Below are 23087 nucleotides of genomic sequence, written 5' to 3'. Positions count from 1 at the left end.
AGAGCTTACAATCCCTAAAAATTACAGACACTCTTTGGAATTATCTCTCCCTACAAATGTGCATTGTGCTTTTCCATTTTAGATGTACACTTTTTTCTTAAATCAAAACTTTGACTTTTCGCTCTCCCTTCATCTCGAAAACAAACAAGGCAAAAAGCTTACAACGAAATGAAAATTTTATAGTTGATGTATGGAAAAAATTTAAAACCATAACAAATATAAATAAATAAAATTTATTCACCCAACACAAATGAACACAAAAGTTTAGTTATCCAATTTTGTGAAATTCCAGTAGTTTAACCATAATAGCTTGGAATTTTGCAAGAAAGAGATTTCATCCACACATGTTTTAAAAATGGATATGCATGTTTGAAATATGTTAAAGATGCAAATGAGCTATGGATTCAAAGCTTTTAAAGAGAATAACAAACGCTCATTAAATTCTCAAGTGAACTTGGGGTGGGATATTTACCCAAGTCAAACATGCCATTATTTTGCCCATTTGCAAAAAGCTGACATAATTAATCGTAGATGATTGTAATGTGATTTATCATGCGTAACGGGCTATATTTTTGTATGAAATGACTTATGGATTGCAATTCAACACTCAGTTAAAAATCCTACGCAACCCATTTTTCCCGACGATTGTAAAACCTGAGATATAAAAACGAAAAGGTGCTTACAATCCCTAAAAATTATAGACACTCTTTGGAATTATCTCTCTTTACATATGTGCATTGTGCATTTCTGTTTTAGATGTACACATTTTTCTTAAATCAAAACTTTGTGTTTTTCACTCTCCCTTCATCCTGTAAACGAAAAAGGGAAATAGATCACAGCAAAAAGAAAATTTCATAGTTGATGTACGGAAAAAGTTTAAAACAATAAAAAAATTAAATGAAAAAAATTTATTCACACATGACAAATGAACACAAAAGTTTTGTTAACCAAGTTTGGGAAATTCCACTAGTCCAAAACTAATATCTTTGAATTTTACATGAAGGAGATTTTTTCTACACATGTTCTCAAAATGGATATGCATGCCTGAAAATTTAAAAATGGATATGCATGCCAGAAACATGTTAAAGATTCAAATGACCTATGGATCCAAAGCTTTTAAACGGAATAACAAACGCTCATTAAATTCTCAAGTGAACGTGCGGTGGGATATTTGCCCGAGTCAAACAAGCCATTATTTTGCCCATATTCAAAAAGTTGAGCTAACAATCATAGATGAATGTAAAGTGATTTGTCATGCATAACTGGCTATATTTTTGTAAGAAATGACTTATGCATTTGAAGTCAACACTCAGTTAAAAATCGCCCGCCTCCCCCGCTTCCCGACGATTGCAAAACCTTAGATTTAAAAACGAAAAAGTGCATACGATCCCTAAATCACACAGACACTCTTTGGAAATATCTATCTCTACATTTGCGCATTGTGCATTTCCATTTTAGATGTACACTTTTTTCATAAATCAGAACTTTGAGTTTTCGCTCCCCCTTCATCCCGTAAACAAATAAGGCAAAAAAGATCACCAGAAAATAAAAATTTTATAGTTGATGTGTGGAAAATATTTAAAATAATAACTAATGTAAATAAAAAATATCTATTCACACACCACAAAAGAACACAAAAGTTTTGTTATCCAAGTTTGGGAAATTCCATTAGTCCAACCCTATTAAGCTTGGAATTTTACACGAAGGAGATTTTTTCTACACATGTTTTAAAAATGAATATGTATGCTTGAAACTTGTCAAAGATTCATATGACCTATGGATCCAAAGCTTTTAAAGAGAATAACAAACGGTCATTAAATTCTCAAGTGAACGTGCGGTGGGATATTTACCCGAGTCTACCAAGTCATTATTTAGCCCATTTTCAAAAATTTGATCTAACAATCATAGATGATTGTAAAGTAATTTACATTGCAGAACGGGCTATATTTTTTTATGAAATGACTTATGGATTTCAATTCTACACTCAGTTAAAAATCCTATGCCACCAATTTTTCCCGACGATTGCAAAACCTGAGATATAAAAACTAAAAAGAGCCTAAAATCCCTAAAAATTACAGACACTCTTTGGAATTATCTCTCCCTACAATTGTGCATTGTGCTTTTCCATTTTAGATGTACACTTTTTTCTTAAATCAAAACTTTGACTTTTGGCTCTCCCTTCATCCCGAAAACAATCAAGGCAAAAACCTTAAAACAAAATGAAAATTTTATAGTTGATGTAAGGAAAAAATTTAAAACAATAACAAATATAAATAAAGAAAATTTATTCACCCAACACAAATGAACACAAAATTTTTGGTATCCAATTTTTGGAAATTCCACTAGTTTAACCCTAATAGCTTGGAGTTTTGCAATAAAGAGATTTCGTCCACACATGTTTTAAAAATGGATATGCATGTTTGAAACATGTTAAAGATGCAAATGAGCTATGGATGCAAAGCTTTTAAAGAGAATAACAAATGCTCTTTAAATTCTTAAATAAACTTGCGGTAGGATATTTACCCGAGTCAAACATGCCATTATTTTGCCCATTTGCAAAAAGCTGACATAATTAATCATAGATGATTGTAATGTGATTTATCATGCGTAAAGGGGTATATTTTTGTATGAAATTACTTATGGATTGGAATTCAACACTCAGTTAAAAATCCTCCGCAACCCATTTTTCCCGACGATTGCAAAACCTGAGATATAAAAACGAAAAGGTGCTTACAATCCGTAAAAATTAAAGACACTCTTCGAAATTATCCCTCTCTACATATGTGCATTGTGCATTTCCTTTTTAGATGTACACATTTTTCTTGAATCAAAACTTCGAGTTTTTCGCTCTCCTTTCATCCTGTAAACAAAAAAGGCAAATAGATCACAGCAAAATGAAAATTTCATAGTTCATGTATGGAAAAAGTTTAAAACAATAAAAAAAAGTAAATGAAGAAAATTTATTCACACACCACAAATGAACACAAAAGTTTTGTTATCCAAGTTTGGGAAATTCCACTAGTCCAAAACTAATATCTTGGAATTTTACATGAAGGAGATTTTTTCTACACATGATTTAAAAATGGATATGCATGCCAGAAACATGTTAAAGATTCAAATGACCTATGGATCCAAAGATTTTAAAGAGAATAACAAACGCTCATTAAATTCTCAAGTGAACGTGCGGTGGGATATTTGCCCGAGTCAAACAAGCCATTATTTTGCCCATATTCAAAAAGTTGAGCTAACAATCATAGATGAATGTAAAGTGATTTGTCATGCATAACGGGCTATATTTTTCTAAGAAATGACTTATGTATTTGAAGTCAACACTCAGTTAAAATCGCCCGCCTCTCCCGTTTCCCGACGATTGCAAAACCTTAGATTTAAAAACGAAAAAGTACATACGATCCCTAAAACATACAGACACTCTTTGGAAATATCTATCTCTACATTTCCGCATTGTGCATTTCCATTTTAGATGTACACTTTTTTCTTAAATCAGAACTTTGAGTTTTCGCTCCCCCTTCATCCCGTAAACAAATAAGGCAAAAAATTTTATAGTTGATGTGTGGAAAATATTTAAAATAATAACGAATGTAAATAAAAAATATCTATTCACACACCACAAAAGAACACAAAAGTTTTGTTATCCAAGTTTGGGAAATTCCATTAGTCCAACCCTATTAAGCTTGGATTTTACACGAAGGAGATTTTTTCTACACATGTTTTAAAAATGAATATGTATGCTTGAAACTTGTCAAAGATTCATATGACCTATGGATCCAAAGGTTTTAAAGAGAATAACAAACGCTCATTAAATTCTCCAGTGAACGTGCGGTGGGATATTTACCCGAGTCTAACAAGTCATTATTTAGCCCATTTTCAAAAATTTGATCTAACAATCATAGATGATTGTAAAGTGATTTATATTGCAGAACGGGCTATATTTTTTTTATGAAATGACTTATGGATTGCAATTCAACATTCAGTTGAAAATCCTTTGCCACCAATTTTTCCCGACGATTGCAAAACCTGAGATATAAAAACTAAAAAGAGCCTAAAATCCCTAAAAATTACAGATACTCTTTGGAATTATCTCTCCCTACAATTGTGCATTGTGCTTTTCCATTTTAGATGTACACTTTTTTCTTAAATCAAAATTTTGACTTTTCGCTCTTCCTTCATCCCGTAAACAAACAAGGCAAAAAGCTTACAACAAAATGAAAATTTTATAGTTTCTGTATGGAAAAAATTTAAAACAACAACAAATAGAAATAAAGAAAATTTATTCACCCAACACAAATGAACACAAAAGTTTTGTTATCCAATTTTGGGAAATTCCACTAGTTTAACCCTAATAGCTCAGAATTTTGCAAGAAAGAGATTTCGTCCACACATGATTTAAAATGGATATGCATGTTTGAAACATGTTAAAGACACAAATGAGCTATGGATGCAAAGCTTTTAAAGAGAATAACAAACGCTCATTAAATTCTCAAGTGCACTTGCGGTGGGATATTTACTCGAGTCAAACATGCCATTAGCTCATTAAATTCTCAAGTGCACTTGCGGTGGGATATTTACTCGAGTCAAACATGCCATTATTTTGCCCATTTGCAAAAAGCTGACATAATTAATCATAGATGATTGTAATGTGATTTATCATGCGTAACGGGCTATATTTTTTTATGAAATGACTTATGGATTGCAATTCAACACTCAGTTAAACATCCTCTGTCGCCAATTTTTCCCGAAGATTGCAAAACCTGAGATATAAAAACTAAAAAGAGCTTACAATCCGTAAAAATTACACACACTCTTTGGAATTATCTCTCCCTACAATTGTGCATTGTGCTTTTCCATTTTAGATGTACACTCTTTTCTTCAATCAAAACTTTGACTTTTCGCTCTCCCTTCATGCCAAAAACAAACAAGGCAAAAAGCTTAGAACAAAATAAAAATTTTATAGTTGATGTATGGAAAAAATTTAAAACAATAACAAATATAAATAAAGAAAATTTATTCACCCAAAACAAATGAACACAAAAGTTTTGTTATCCAATTTTGGGAAATTCCACTACTTTAAACCTAATAGCTCTGAATTTTGCAAGAAAGTGATTTCGTCCACACATTTTTTAAAAATGGATATGCATGTTTGAAACAAGTTAAAGATGCAAATGAGCTATGGATGCAAAGCTTTTAAAGAAAATAACAAAAGCTCATTAAATTCTCAAGTGAACTTGCGGTGGGATATTTACCCGAGTCAAACATGCCCTTATTTTGCCCATTTGCAAAAAGCTGACATAATTAATCATAGATGATTGTAAAGTGATTTATCATGCGTAAAGGGCTATATTTTTGTATGAAATGACTTATGGATTGCAATTCAACACTCAGTTAAAAATCCTCTGCCACCAATTTTTCCCGACGACTGCAAAACCTGAGATATAAAAACTAAAAAGAGCTTACAATTCCTAAAATTACAGACACTCTTTGGAATTATCTCCCCCTACAATTTTCCATTGTGCTTTTCCATTTTAGATGTACACTTTTTTCTTAAATCAAAACTTTGACTATTCGCTCTCCCTTCATCCCGAAAACAAACAAGCCAAAAAGCTTACAACAAAATGAAAATTTTATAGTTGATGTATGGAAAAAATTTAAAACAAAAACAAATATAAATAAAGAAAATGTATTCACCCAACACAAAAGAACACAAAAGTTTTGTTATCCAATTTTGGGAAATTCCACTAGTTTAACCCTAATAGCTTGGAATTTTACAACAAAGAGATTTCATCCACACATGTTTTAAAAATGGATATGCATGCTTGAAACATATTAAAGATGCAAATGAGCTATGGATCCAAAGCTTTTAAAGAGAATTACAAACACTCATTATATTCTCAAGTGCACTTGCAATGGGATATTTACCCGAGTCAAACATGCCATTATTTTGCCCATTTGCAAAAAGCTGACATAATTAATTATAGATGATTGCAAAGTTATTTATCATGTGTAAGGGGCTATATTTTTGTATGAAATGACTTATGGATTGCAATTTAACACTCAGTTAAAAATCCTCTGCCACCAATTTTCCCGATGATTGCAAAACCTAAGATATAAAAACTAAAAAGAGCTTATAATACCTAAAAATTACAGACACTCTTTGGAATTATCTCTCCCTTCAATTGTGCATTGTGCTTTTCCATTTTAGATGTACACTTTTTTCTTAAATCAAAACTTTGACTTTTCGCTCTCCCTTCATCCTGAAAACAAACAAGGGAAAAAGCTTACAACAAAATAAAAATTTTATAGTTGATGTATGGAAAAAATTTAAAACAATAAAAAATATAAATAAAGAAAATTTATTCACCCAACACAAATCAACACAAAAGGTTTGTTATCCAATTTTGGGAAATTCCACTAGTTTAACCCTAATAGCTTGGAATTTTGCAAGAAAGAGATTTCATCCACACATGTTTTAAAAATGGATATGCATGTTTGAAACATGTTAAAGATGCAAATGAGCTATGGATGCAAAGTTTTTAAATTCTCAAGTGAACGTGCGGTGCGATATTTACCCAAGTCTAACAAGTCATTATTTTACCCATTTTCAAAAATTTGATCTAACAATCATAGATGATTGTAAAGTGATTTATCATGCGTAACGGGCTATATTTTTGTCTGAAATGACTTATGGATTGCAATTCAACATTCAGTCAAAAATCCTCTGCCACCAATTTTTCCTGACGATTGCAAAACCTGAGATATAAAAACTAAAAAGAGCTGACAATCCCTAAAAATTACAGACACTCTTTGGAATTATCTCTCCCTACAATTGTGTATTGTGCTTTTCCATTTTAGATGTACGCACTTTTCTTCAATCAAAACTTTGACTTTTTGCTCTACCTTCATCCCGAAAACAAACAAGACAAAAAGCTTACAAAAAAATGACAATTTTATAGTTGATGTATGGAAAAAATTTAAAACAATAACAAATATAAATAAATAAAATTTATTCACACACCACAAATGAACACAAAAGTTTTGTTATCCAAGTTTGGGAAATACCACTAGTCCAAAACTACTATCTTGCAATTTTGCAAGCAGGAGACTTTTCCACACATGTTTTAAAAATGGATATGCATTTTTGAAACATGTTAAAGATTCAAATGACCTGTGGATCCAAAGCTTTTAAAGAGAGTAACAAACGCTCATTAAATTCTCATGTGAACGTGTGGTGGGATATTTGCCCGAGTCAAACAAGCCATTATTTTGCCCATATTCAAAAAGTTGAGCTAACAATCATAGATGATTGTAAAGTTATTTGTCATGGGTAACGGGCTATATTTTTTTAAGAAATGACTTATGGATTTCAAGTCAACACTCAGTTAAAAATCGCCCGCCTCCCCGTTTCCTGACGATTGCAAAACCTTTGATATAAAAACGAAAAAGTGCATACGATCCCTAAAACATAGAGAAACACTTTGAAAATATCTCTCTCCACATTTGTGCATTGTGCATTTCCATTTTAAATGTACACTTTTTTCTTACATCAGAACATTGAGTTTTCGCTCCCCCTTCATCCCGTAAACAAAAAAGGCAAAAAAGATCACAACAAAATAAAAATTTTATAGTTGATGTGTGGAAAATATTTAAAATAATAACTAATGTAAATAAAAAATATTGATTAACACACCACAAATTAACACAAAAGTTTTGTTATCCAAGATTGGGAAATTCCATTAGTCCAACCCTATTAAGCTTGGAATTTTACATGAAGGAGATTTTTTCTACACATGTTTTAAAAATGGATATGCATGCTTGAAACATGTTAAAGATTCAAATGACCTAAGGATCCAAAGCTTTTAAAGAAAATAACCAACGCTCATTAAATTCTCAAGTGAACTTGCGGTGGGATATTTACCCGAGTCTAACAAGTCATTATTTTTCCCATTTTCAAAAATTTCATCTAACAATCATAGATGATTCTAATGTGATTTATCATGCGTAACGGGCTATATTTTTGTATGAAATGACTTATGGATTGCAATTCAACACTCAGTTAAAAATCCTCTGCCACCAATTTTTCCCGACGATTGCAAAACCTGAGATATAAAAACTAAAAATATCTTACAATCCCTAAAAATTACAGACACTCTTTGGAATTATCTCTCCCTATAATTGTGCATTGTGCTTTTCCATTTTAGATGTACACTCTTTTCTTAAATCAAAACATTGACTTTTCGCTCTCCCTCCATCCCGAAAAAAAAAAGGCAAAAAGCTTACAACAAAATGAAAATTTTATAGTTGATGTATGGAAAAAATTTAAAACAATAAAAAATATAAATAAAGAAAATTTATTCACCAAACTCGAATGAACACAAAAGTTTTGGTATCATATTTTGGGAAATTCCACTAGTTTAACCCTAATAGCTTGGAATTTTGCAAGAAAGAGATTTCAGCCACACTTGTTTTAAAAATGGATATGCATGTTTGAAACATGTTAAAGATGCAAATGAGCTATGGATGCAAAGCTTTCAAGGAGAATAACAAACGCTCATTAAATTCTCAAGTGAACTTGCGATGGGATATTTACCCCAGTCAAACATGCCATTATTTTACCCATTTGCAAAAAACTGACATAATTAATCATAGATGATTGTAATGTGATTTATCATGCGTAATGGGCTATATTTTTTTATGAAATGACTTATGGATTGCAATTCAACACTTTTTTAAAAATCCTCTGCCACCAATTTTTCCCGACGATTGCAAAACCTGAGATATAAAAACGAAAAGGTTCTTACAATCCCTAAAAATTATGCACACACTTTGGAATTATCTTTCTCTACATATGTGCATTGTGTTTTTTCGTTTTAGATGTACACTTTTTTCTTAAATCAAAACTTTGACTTTTCGCTCTCCCTTCATCCCGAAAACAAGCAAGGCAAAAAGCTCACAGCAAAATGAAATTTTCATAGTTGATTGACGGAAAAAGTTTAATACAATAAAAAAAGTTAATGAAGCAAATTTATTCACACCACAAATGAACACAAAAGTTTTGTTATCCAAGTTTGGGAAATTCCACTAGTCCAAAACAAATATCTTGCAATTTTACAAGCAGGAGATTTTTTCCACACATGATTTAAAAATGGATATGCATGTTTGGAACATGTTAAAAATTCAAATGACCTGTGGATCGCAAACTTCTAAAGAGAATAACAAACGCTCATTAAATTCTCAAGTGAACGTGTGGTGGGATATTTGCCCGAGTCCAACAAGCCATTATTTTGCCCATATTCAAAAAGTTGAGCTAACAATCATAGATGATTGTAAAGTGATTTGCCATGCGTAACGGGCAATATTTTTTTAAGAAATGACTTATGGATTTGAAGTCAACACTCAGTTAAAAATCGCCCGCCGCCCCCGTTTCCCATCGATTGCAAAAACTTAGATGTAAAAACGAAAAAGTGCATCCGATCCCTAAAACATACAGACACTCTTTGGAAATATCTCTCTCTACATTTGTGCATTGTGCATTTCCATTTTAGATGTACACTTTTTTCTTAAATCAGAACTTTGAGTTTTCGCTCCCCCTTCATCCCGTAAAAAAAAAAGGCAAAGCTTTTAAAGAGAATAACAAACGCTCATTAAATTCTCAGGTGAACTTGCGGTGGGATATTTACCCGAGTCAAACATGCCATTATTTTGCCCATTTACAAAAAGCTGACATAATTAATCAAAGATGATTGTAAAGTGATTTACCATGAGTAACAGGCGATATTTGTGTATGAAATGACTTATGGATTGCAATTCAACACTCAGTTGAAAATCCTCTGCCACCAATTTTTCCCGACGATTGCAAAACCTGAGATATAAAAACTAAAAAGAGCTTACAATCCCTAAAAATTACAGACACTCTTTGGAATTATCTCTCCCTACAATTGTGCATTGTGCTTTTCCATTTTAGATGTACACTTTTTTCTTAAATCAAATCTTTGACATTTCGCTCTACATTCATCCTAATAACAAACAAGGCAAAAAGCTTACAACAAAATAAAAATTTTATAGTTGATGTATGGAAAAAATTTAAAACAATAAAAAATATAAATAAAGAAAATTTATTCACCCAACACAAATGAACACAAAAGTTTTGTTATCCAATTTTTGGAAATTCCACTAGTTTAACCCTAATAGCTTGGAATTTTGCAAGAAAGAGATTTCATCCACACATGTTTTAAAAATGGATATGCATGTTTGAAACATGTTAATGATGCAAATGAGCTATGGATGCAAAGCTTTTAAAGAGAATAACAAACGCTCAGTAAATTCTCAAGTGAACCTGCGGTGGGATTTTTCCCCGAGTAAAACATGCCATTATTTTGCCCATTTGCAAAATGTTGACATAATTAATCATAGATGATTGTAATGTGATTTATCATGCGTAACGGGCTATATTTTTGTATGAAATGACTTATGGATTGCAATTCAATACTCAGTTAAAAATCCTCTGCCACAAATTTTTCCTGACGATTGCAACACCTGAGATATAAAAACTAAAAAGAGCTTACAATCCCTGAAAATAACAGACTCTATTTGGAATTTTCTCTCCCAATAATTGTGCATTGTGCTTTTCCATTTTAGATGTACATATTTTTCTTAAATCAAAACTTTGACTTTTCGCTCTCCCTTCATCCCTAACACAAACAAGGCAAAAAGCTTACAACAAAATGAAAATTTTATAGTTGATGTACGGAAAAAATTTAAAACAATAAAACATATCAATAAAGAAAATTTATTCACCCAACACAAATAAACACAAAAGTTTTGTTATCCAATTTTGGGAAATTCCTCTAGTTTAACCCTAATAGCTTGGAATTTGGCAAGAAAGAGATTTCATCCACACATGTTTTAAAAATGGATATGCATGTTTGAAACATGTTAAAGATGCAAATGATGCAAAAGCTTTTAAAGAGAATAACAAACGCTCATTAAATTCTCAAGTGAACTTGCGGTGGGATATTTACCCGAGTCAAACATGCAATTATTTTGCCCATTTGCAAAAAGCCGACATAATTAATCATAGATGATTATAATGTGATTTATCATGCGTAACGGGCTATATTTTTGTATGAAATGACATATGGATTGCAATTCAACACTCAGCTAAAAATCCACCACAACTCATTTTTCCCGACGATTGCAAAACCTGAGATATAAAAACGAAAAGGTGCTTACAATCCCTAAAAATTACGGACACTCTTTGGAATTATCTCTCTCTACATATGTGCATTGTGCATTTCCATTTTAGATGTACACATTTTTTTAAATCAAAACTTCGAGTTTTTCGCTCTCCCTTCATCCCGTAAACAAAAAACGCAAATAGATCATAGCAAAATGAAAATTTTATAGTTGATGTACGGAAAAAGTTTAAAACAATAAAAAATGGAAATGAAGAAAATTTATTCACACACAACAAATGAACACAAAAGTTTTGTTATCCAAGTTTGGGAAATTCCACTAGTCCAAAACGAATATCTTGGAATTTTACATGAAGGAGATTTTTTCTACACATGTTTTAAAAATGGATATGCATGCCAGAAACATGTTAAAGATTCAAATGACCTATGGATCCAAAGCTTTTAAAGAGATTAACAAACGCTCATTAAATTCTCAAGTGAACGTGCGGTGGGATATTTGCCCGAATCAAACAAGCCATTATTTTGCCCATATTCAAAAAGTTGAGCTAACAATCATAGATGATTGTAAAGTGATTTGCCCAGCGTAATGGGCTATATTTTTGTAAGAAATGACTTATGGATTTGAAGTCAACACTCAGTTAAAAATCGATCGCCTCCCCCGTTTCCCGATGATTGCAAAACCTTAGATATAAAAACGAAAAAGTGCATACGATCCCTAAAACATACAGACACACTTTGGAAATACCTCTCTCTATGTTTGTGCATTGTGCGTTTCCATTTTTGATATACACTTTTTTCTTAAATCAGAACTTTGAGTTTTCGCTGCCCCTTCATCCCTTAAACAAAAAAGGCAAAAAAGATCACAACAAAATAAAAATTTTATAGTTGATGTGTGAAAAATATTTAAAATAATAACTAATTTAAATAAAAAATATCTATTCACACACCACAAATGAACACAAAAGTTTTGTTATCCAAGTTTGGGAAATTCCATTAGTCCAACCCTATTAAGATTGGAATTTTACATGAAGGAGATTTTTTCTACACATGTTTTAAAAATAGATATGCATGCTTGAAACATGTTAAAGATTCAAATGACCTATGGATCCAAATCTTTTAAAGAGAATAACAAACGCTCATTAAATTCTCAAGTGAACATGCGGTGGGATATTTACCCGAGTCTAACAATTCATTATTTTGCCCATTTTCAAAAATTTGATCTAACAATCATAGATGATTTTAAAGTGATTTATCATGCGTAACGGGCTATATTTTTGTATGAAATGACTTATGGATTGCAATTCAACACTCAGTTAAAAATCCTCTGCCACCAATTTTTCCCGACGATTGCAAAACCTGAGATATAAAAACTAAAAAGAGCTTACAATCCCTAAAAATTACAGACACACTTTGGAATTATCTCTCCCTACAATTGTGCATTGTGCTTTTCCATTTTAGATGTACACTCTTTTCTTAAATCAAAACTTTGACTTTTCGCTCTCCCTTCATCCGGAAAACAAACAAGGCAAAAAGCTTATAGCAAAATTAAAATTTTATAGTTGATCTATGGAAAAAATTTAAAACAATAAAAAATATAAATAAATAAAATATATTCACCCAACACAAATGAACACAAAAGTTTTGTTATCCAATTTTGGGAAATTCCACTAGTTTAACCCTAATAGCTTGGAATTTTGCAAGAAAGAGATTTCATCCACACATGTTTTAAAAATTGATATGCATGTTTGAAACATGTTAAAGATGTAAATGAGCTATGGATGCAAAGCATTTAAAGAGAATAACAAACACTCATTAAATTCTCAAGTGAACTTAGCGTGGGATATTTACCCGATTCAAACATGCCATTATTTTGCCCATTTAAAAAAAGCTGACATAATTAAGCAAAGATGATTGCAATGTGATTTATCATGCGTAACGGGCTATATTTTTGTATGAAATGATTTATGGATTGCAATTCAACACTCAGTTAAAAATCCTCCGCAACCCATTTTTCCCAACGATTGCAAAACCTGAGATATAAAAATGAAAAGGTGCTTGCAATCCCTAAAAATTATAGACACTCTTCGGAATTATCTCCCTCTTCATATGTGCATTGTGAATTTCCATTTTAGATGTACACATTTTTCTTAAATCAAAACTTTGAGTTTTTTGCTCTCCCTTCATCACGTAAACAAAAAAGGCAAATAGATCACAACAAAAAGAAAATTTCGTAGTTGATGTACGGAAAAAGTTTAAAATAATGAAAAAAGTAAATGAAGAAAATTTATTCACACACCACAAATGAACACAAAAGTTTTGTTATCCAAGTTTGGGAAATTCCACTAGTCCAAAACTAATATCTTGGAATTTTACATGAAGGAGATTTTTTCTACATATGTTTTAAAAATGGATATGCATGCCAGAAACATGTTAAAGATTCAAATGACCTATGGATCCAAAGCTTTTAAAGAGAATAACAAACGCCCATTAAATTCTCAAGTGAACGTGCGGTGGGATATTTGCCCGAGTCAAACAAGCCATTTTTTTGCCCATATTCAAAAAGTTTAGCTAACAATCATAGATAATTGTAAAGTGATTTGTCAATGCGTAACGGGCTATTTTTTGTTGTAAGAAATGACTTATGGATTTGAAGTCAACACTCAGTTAAAAATCACCCGCCTCCCCCGTTTCCTGACGATTGCAAAACCTAAGATATAAAAACGAAAAAGTGCATACGATCCCTAAAACATACAGACACTCTTTGGAAATATCTCTCTCTAAATTTGTGCATTGTGCATTTCCATTTTAGATGTACACTTTTATCTTAAATCAGAACTTTGAGTTTTCGCTCCCCCTTTCCTGAAAACAAAAAAGGCAAAAAGAGCACAACAAAATAAAATTTTTATAGTTGATGTGTGAAAAATATTTAAAATAATAACTAATGTAAATAAAAAATATGTATTCACAGACCACAAATGAACACAAAAGTTTTGTTATCCAAGTTTGGGAAATTCCATTAGTCCAACCCTATTAAGCTTGGAATTTTACATGAAGCAGATTTTTTCTACTCATGTTTTAAAAATGGATATGCATGCTTAAAACATGTTAAAGATTCAAATGACCTATTGATCCAAAGCTTTTAAAGAGAATAACAAAAGCTCATCAAATTCTTAAGTGAACTTGCGGTGGGATATTTACCCGAGTCTAACAAGTCATTATTTTGCCCATTTTCAAAAATTAGATCTAACAATCATAAATGATTGTAAAGTAATTTATCATGCGTAACGGGATATATTTTTGTATGAAATGACTTATGGATTGCAATTCAACACTCAGTTAAAAATCCTAGGCCACAAATTTTTCCTGACGATTGCAAAACCTGAGATATAATAACTAAAAAGAGCTTACAATCCCTAAAAATTACAGACACTCTTTGGAATTATCTCTCCCTACATTTCTGCATTGTGCTTTTCCATTTTAGATGTACACTTTTTTTGTTAAATCAAAACTTTGACTTTTCGCTCTCCCTTCCCCCCGAAAACAAACAAGGCAAAAACCTTACAACAAAATGAAAATTTTAAAGAGCATGTATGGAAAAAATTTAAAACAATAACAAATATAAATAAAGAAATTTTTTTCACCCAACACAAATGAACACAAAAGTTTTGTTATCCAATTTTGGGAAATTCTACTAGTTTAACCTAATAGCTTGGAATTTTGCAAGAAAGAGATTTCATCCACACATTTTTTAAAAATGGATATGCATGTTTAAAACATGTTAAAGATGAAAATGAGCTATGGGACCAAAGCTTTTAAAAAGAATAACAAACGCTCATTAAATTCTCAAGTGAACTTGCGATGGGATATTTACCCGAGTCAAACATGCCATTATTTTGCCCTTTTGCAAAAAGCTGACATAATTAATCATATATGATTGTAATGTGATTTATCATGCGTAACGGGCTATATTTTTGTATGAAATGACCTATGAATTGCAATTCAATACTTGGTTAAAAATCCTCCGCAACCCATTTTTCATGACGATTGCAAAACCTGAGATATAGAAACGAAAAGGTTCTTACAATCCCTAAAAATTACAGACAATCTTTGGAATTATCTCTCTCTACATATGTGCATTGTGCATTTCTGTTTTAGATGTACACATTTTTCTTAAATCAAAACTTTGAGTTTTTAGCTCTCCCTTCATCCCGTAAACAAAAAAGGCAAGTAGATCACAGCAAAATGAAAATTTCATAGTTGATGTACGGAAAAAGTTTTAAACAATAAAAAAATTACATGAAAAAAATTTATTCACACACCACAAATGAACACAAAAGTTTTTTTATCCAAGTTTGGGAAATTCCACTAGTCCAAAACTAATATCTTGGAATTGTACATGATGGAGATTTTTTCTACACATGTTTTAAAAATGGATATGCATGCCAGAAACATGTTAAAGATTCAAATGACCTATGGATCCAAAGCTTTTAAAGAGAATAACAAACGCTCATTAAATTCTCAAGTGAACGTGCGGTGGGATATTTGCCCGAGTCAAACAAGCCATTATTTTGCCCATATTCAAAAAGTTGAGCTAACAATCATAGATGATTGTAAAGTGATTTGTCATGCGTAACGGGCTATATTTTTGTAAGAAATGACTTATGGATTTGAAGTCAACACTCAGTTAAAAATCGGCCGCCTCCCTCATTTTTCGACGATTGCAAAACCTTTGATATAAAAATGAAAGAGTGCATACAATCCCTAAAACATACAGACACTCTTTGGAAATATCTCTCTCTACATTTGTGCATTGTGCATTTCCATTTTAGATATACACTTTTTTCTTAAATCAGAACTTTGAGTTTTCGCTCCCCCTTTCCTGAAAACAAAAAAGGCAAAAAGAGCACAACAAAATAAAAATTTTATAGTTGATGTGTGAAAAATATTTAAAATAATAACTAATGTAAATAAAAAATATGTATTCGCAGACCACAAATGAACACAAAAGTTTTGTTATCCAAGTTTGGGAAATTCCATTAGTCCAACCCTATTAAGCTTGGAATTTTACATGAAGCAGATTTTTTCTACTCATGTTTTAAAAATGGATATGCATGCTTGAAACATGTTAAAGATTCAAATGACCTATTGATCCAAAGATTTTAAAGAGAATAACAAAAGCTCATTAAATTCTTAAGTGAACTTGCGGTGGGATATTTACCCGAGTCTAACAAGTCAATATTTTGCCCATTTTCAAAAATTTGATCTAACAATCATAGATGATTGTAAAGTGATTTATCAAGCATAACGGGATATATTTTTGTATGAAATGACTTATGGATTGCAATTCAACACTCAGTTAAAAATGCTTTGCCACCAATTTTTCCCGACGATTGCAAAACCTGAGATATAAAAACTAAAAAGAGCTTACAATCCCTAAAAATTACAGACACTCTTTGGACTTATCTCTCCCTAAAATTGTGCATTATGCTTTTCCATTTTAGATGTACACTCTTTTCTTAAATCAAAATTTTGACTTTTCGTTCTCCCTGCATCCCGAAAACAAACATGGCAAAAAGATTACAACAAAATGAAAATTTTATAGTTGATGTATGGAAAAAATTTAAAAAAATAATAAATATAAATGAAGAAAATTTATTCACCCAACACAAATGAACACAAAAGTTTTGTTATCCAATTTTGGGAAATTCCACTAGTTTAACCCTAATAGCGTGGAATTTTGAAAGAAAGAGATTTCGTCCACACATGTTTTAAAAATGGATATACATGTTTGAAACATCTTAAAGATGCAAATGAGCTATGTATGCAAAGCTTTTAAGGAGAATAACAAACGCTCATTAAATTCTCAAGTGAACTTGCGGTGGGTATTTACCCGAGTCAAACATGCCATTATTTTGCCCATTTACAAAAAGCTGACATAATTAATCATAGATGATTGTAATGGGATTTATCAAGCGTAACGGGCTATATTTTTGTATGAAATGACTTATGGATTGCAATTCAACACTCAGTTAAAAATCCTCCGTAACCCATTTTTCCCGACGATTGCAAAACCCGAGATATAAAAACAAAAAGGTGCTTACAATCCCTAAAAATTATAGACACTCTTTGGAATTATCTCTCTCTACGTATGTGCATTGTGCATTTCCGTTTAAGATGTACACATTTTTCTTAAATCAAAACTAAGAGTTTTTCGTTCTCCCTTCATCTCGTAAACAAAAAAGGCAAATAGATCATAGCAAAATGAAAATTTCATAGTAGATGTACGGAAAAAGTTTAAAAAAATAAAAATAGTAAATGAAGAAAATTTATTCACACACCACAAATGAACACAAAAGTTTTGTTATCCATGTTTGGGAAATTCCACTAGTCCAAAACTAATATCTTGGAATTTTACATGAAGGAGATTTTTTTCTACACATGTTTTAAAAATGGATATGCATGCCAGAAACATGTTAAAGATTTAAATGACCCACGGATCCAAAGCTTTTAGAGAGAATAACAAACGCTCATTCAATTCTCAAGTGAACGTGCGGTGGGATATTGGCCCGAGTTAAACAAGCCGTTATTTTGCCCATATAAAAAAAGTAGAGCTAACAATCATAGATGATTGTAAAGTGATTTTTCAAGCATAACGGGCTATATTTTGGTAAGAAATGACTTGTGGATTTGAAGTCAACACTCAGTTAAAAATCGCCCGCCTCCCCCGTTTCCCGACGATTGCAAAACCTTAGATATAAAATTGAAAAAGTTCATACGATCCCTAAAACATACAGACACTCTTTGGAAATAATTCTCTCTACATTTTTGCATTGTGCATTTCCATGTTAGATGTACACTTTTTTCTTAAATCAGAACTTTGAGTTTTCGCTCCCCCTTCATCCCGTAAACAAAAAAGGTAAAAAAGATCACAACAAAATAAAAATTTTATAGTTGATGTGTGAAAAATATTTAAAATAATAACTAATGTATATAAAAAAATCTATTCACACACCACAAATGAACACAAATGTTTTGTTATCCAATTTTGGGAAATTCCAAATCTCCAACCCTATTAAGCTTGGAATTTTACATGAAGGAGATATTTTCTACACATGTTTTAAAAATGGATATGCATGCTTGAAACATGTTAAAGATTCAAATGACCTATGGATCCAAAGCTTCTAAAGAGAATAACAAACGCTCATTAAATTCTCAAGTGAACGTGCAGAGGGATATTTACCCGAGTCTAACAAGTCATTATTTTGCACATTTTCAAAAAAATTGATCTAACAATCATAGATGATTGTAAAGTGATTTATCATGCGTAACGGGTTATGTTTTTGTATGAAATGACTTATGGATTGCAATTCAACACTCAGTTAAAAATCCTCTGCCACCAATTTTTCCCGACGATTGCAAAACATGAGATATAAAAACTAAAAAGAGCTTACAATCCCTAAAAATTACAGACACTCTTTGGAATTATCTCTCCCTACATTTCTGCATTGTGCTTTTCCATTTTAGATGTACACTTTTTTTGTTAAATCAAAACTTTGACTTTTCGCTCTCCCTTCCCCCCGAAAACAAACAAGGCAAAAACCTTACAACAAAATGAAAATTTTAAAGAGCATGTATGGAGAAAATTTAAAACAATAACAAATATAAATAAAGAAATTTTTTTCACCCAACACAAATGAACACAAAAGTTTTGTTATCCAATTTTGGGAAATTCTACTAGTTTAACCTAATAGCTTGGAATTTTGCAGGAAAGAGATTTCATCCACACATTTTTTAAAAATGGATATGCATGTTTAAAACATGTTAAAGATGAAAATGAGCTATGGGACCAAAGCTTTTAAAAAGAATAACAAACGCTCATTAAATTCTCAAGTGAACTTGCGATGGGATATTTACCCGAGTCAAACATGCCATTATTTTTCCCTTTTGCAAAAAGCTGACATAATTAATCATATATGATTGTAATGTGATTTATCATGCGTAACGGGCTATATTTTTGTATGAAATGACCTATGAATTGCAATTCAATACTTGGTTAAAAATCCTCCGCAACCCATTTTTCATGACGATTGCAAAACCTGAGATATATAAACGAAAAGGTGCTTACAATCCCTAAAAATTACAGACAATCTTTGGAATTATCTCTCTCTACATATGTGCATTGTGCATTTCTGTTTTAGATGTACACATTTTTCTTAAATCAAAACTTCGAGTTTTTAGCTCTCCCTTCATCCCGTAAACAAAAAAGGCAAGTAGATCACAGCAAAATGAAATTTTCATAGTTGATGTACGGAAAAAGTTTTAAACAATAAAAAAATTACATGAAAAAAATTTATTCACACACCACAAATGAACACAAAAGTTTTTTTATCCAAGTTTGGGAAATTCCACTAGTCCAAAACTAATATCTTGGAATTGTACATGATGGAGATTTTTTCTACACATGTTTTAAAAATGGATATGCATGCCAGAAACATGTTAAAGATTCAAATGACCTATGGATCCAAAGCTTTTAAAGAGAATAACAAACGCTCATTAAATTCTCAAGTGAACGTGCGGTGGGATATTTGCCCGAGTCAAACAAGCCATTATTTTGCCCATATTCAAAAAGTTGAGCTAACAATCATAGATGATTGTAAAGTGATTTGTCATGCGTAACGGGCTATATTTTTGTAAGAAATGACTTATGGATTTGAAGTCAACACTCAGTTAAAAATCGGCCGCCTCCCTCGTTTTTCGACGATTGCAAAACCTTTGATATAAAAACGAAAGAGTGCATACAATCCCTAAAACATACAGACACTCTTTGGAAATATCTCTCTCTACATTTGTGCATTGTGCATTTCCATTTTAGATATACACTTTTTTCTTAAATCAGAACTTTGAGTTTTCGCTCCCCCTTTCCTGAAAACAAAAAAGGCAAAAAGAGCACAACAAAATAAAAATTTTATAGTTGATGTTTGAAAAATATTTAAAATAATAACTAATGTAAATAAAAAATATGTATTCGCAGACCACAAATGAACACAAAAGTTTTGTTATCCAAGTTTGGGAAATTCCATTAGTCCAACCCTATTAAGCTTGGAATTTTACATGAAGCAGATTTTTTCTACTCATGTTTTAAAAATGGATATGCATGCTTGAAACATGTTAAAGATTCAAATGACCTATTGATCCAAAGATTTTAAAGAGAATAACAAAAGCTCATTAAATTCTTAAGTGAACTTGCGGTGGGATATTTACCCGAGTCTAACAAGTCATTATTTTGCCCATTTTCAAAAATTTGATCTAACAATCATAGATGATTGTAAAGTGATTTACCAAGCATAACGGGATATATTTTTGTATGAAATGACTTATGGATTGCAATTCAACACTCAGTTAAAAATGCTCTGCCACCAATTTTTCCCGACGATTGCAAAACCTGAGATATAAAAACTAAAAAGAGCTTACAATCCCTAAAAATTACAGACACTCTTTGGACTTATCTCTCCCTAAAATTTTGCATTATGCTTTTCCATTTTAGATGTACACTCTTTTCTTAAATCAAAATTTTGACTTTTCGTTCTCCCTGCATCCCGAAAACAAACATGGCAAAAAGATTACAACAAAATGAAAATTTTATAGTTGATGTATGGAAAAAATTTGATACAATAAAAAAATACAAATAAGGAAAATTTATTCACCCAACACAAATGAACACAAAAGTTTTGTTATCCAATTTTGGAAAATTCCACTAGTTTAACCCTAATAGCTTGGAATTTTGCAAGAGAGAGATTTCATCCACACATGTTTTAAAAATGGATAAGAATGTTTGAAACATGTTAAAGATGCAAATGAGCTATGGATGCAAAGCTTTTAAAGAGAATAAAAAATGCTCATTAAATTCTCAAGTGAACTTGGCGTGGGATATTTACCCGAGTCAAATATGCCATTATTTTGCCCATTTACAAAAAGTTGACATAATTAATCATAGATGATTGTAATGTGATTTATCATGCGTATCGGGCTATATTTTTGTATGAAATGACTTATGGATTGCAATTCAACAGTCAGTTAAAATTCCTCCGCAACCCATTTTTCCCGACGATTGCAAAACCTGAGATATAAAAACGAAAAGGTGCTTACAATCCCTAAAAATTACAGACACACTTTTGAATTATCTCTCTCTACATATGTGCATTTTGCATTTCCGTTTTAGATGTACACATTTTTCTTAAGTCAAAACTTCGAGTTTTTCGCTCTCCCTTCATCCCGTAAACAAAAAAGGCAAAAAGATCATAGCAAAATGAAAATTTCATAATTGATGTACAGAAAAAGTTAAAAAAATAAAAAATGTAAATGAAGAAAATTTATTCACACACCACAAATGAACACAAAAGTTTTGTTATCCAAGTTTGGGAAATTCCACTTGTCCAAAACTAATATCTTGGAATTTTACATGAAGGAGATTTTTTCTACACATGTTTTAAAAATGGATATGCATGCCAGAAACATGTTAAAGATTCAAATGACCTATGGATCCAAAGATTTTAAAGAGAATAACAAACGCTCATTAAATTCTCAAGTGAACGTCCGGTGGGATATTTGCCCGACTCAAACAAGCCATCATTTTGCCCATATTCAAAAAGTTGAGCTAACATTCATAGATGATTGAAAAGTGATTTGTCATGCGTAACGGGCTATATTTTTGTAGGAAATGACTTATGGATTTGAAGTCAACACTCAGTTAAAAATCGCCCGCCTCCCCCATTTCCTGACGATTGCAAAACCTTAGATATAAAAACGAAAAAGTGCATACGATCCCTAAAACATACAGACACTCTTTGGAAATATCTCTCTCCACATTTGTGCATTGTGCATTTCCATTTTAGATGTACACTTTTTTATTAAATCAGAACTTTGAGTTTTCGATCCCCTTCATCTCGTAAAAAAAAAAGGCAAAAAAGATCACAACATAATAAAATTTTTATAGTTGATGTGTGGAAAATATTTAAAATAATAACTACTGTAAATAAAAAATATATATTCACACACCACAAATGAACACAAAAGTTTTGTTATCCAAATTTGGGAAATTCCATTAGTCCAACCCTATTAAGCTTGGAATTTTAGATAAAGGAGATTTTTTCTACACATGTTTTAAAAATGGATATGCATGCCAGAAACATGTTAAAGATTCAAATGACCTATGGATCCAAAGCTTTTAAAGAGAATAGCAAACGCTCATTAAATTCTGTGGTGAACGTGCGGTGGGATATTTGCCCGAGTCAAACAAACCATTATTTTGCCCATATTCAAAAAGTTGAGCTAACAATCATAGATGATTGTAAAGTGATTTGTCATGCGTAACGGGCTATATTTTTGTAAGAAATGACTTATGGATTTGAAGTCAACATTCAGTTAAAAATCGCCCGCCTCCCCCGTTTCCCAACGATTGCAAAACCTTAGATATAAAAAAGAAAATAGTGCATACGATCCCTAAACATACAGACACTCTTTGGAAATATCTCTCTCTACATTTGTGCATTGTGCATTTCCATTTTACATGTACACTTTTTTCTTAAATCAGAACTCTGAGTTTTCGCTCTCCTTTCATCCTTTAAAGAAAAAAAGCAAAAAAGATCACTACAAAATAAAAATTTTATAGTTGATGTGTGGAAAATATTTAAAATAATAACTAATGTAAATAAAAAATATCTATTCACACACCACAAATGAACACATAATTTTTGTTATCCATGTTTGGGAGATTCCATTAGTCCAACCCTATTAAGCTTGGAATTTTACATGAAGGAGATTTGTTCTACACATGTTTTAAAAATGGATATGCATGCTTGAAACATGTTAAAGATTCAAATG

Source organism: Aristolochia californica, unplaced genomic scaffold (assembly GCF_029961685.1).
Source record: "Aristolochia californica isolate CCGP_79_NKW_82.1479 unplaced genomic scaffold, dmAriCali1.0.hap1 SCAF_7, whole genome shotgun sequence".
Lineage (NCBI taxonomy): Eukaryota > Viridiplantae > Streptophyta > Magnoliopsida > Piperales > Aristolochiaceae > Aristolochia > Aristolochia californica.
The sequence above is the reverse complement of the archived record's forward strand: the minus strand, read 5'-3'. Positions refer to the sequence as shown.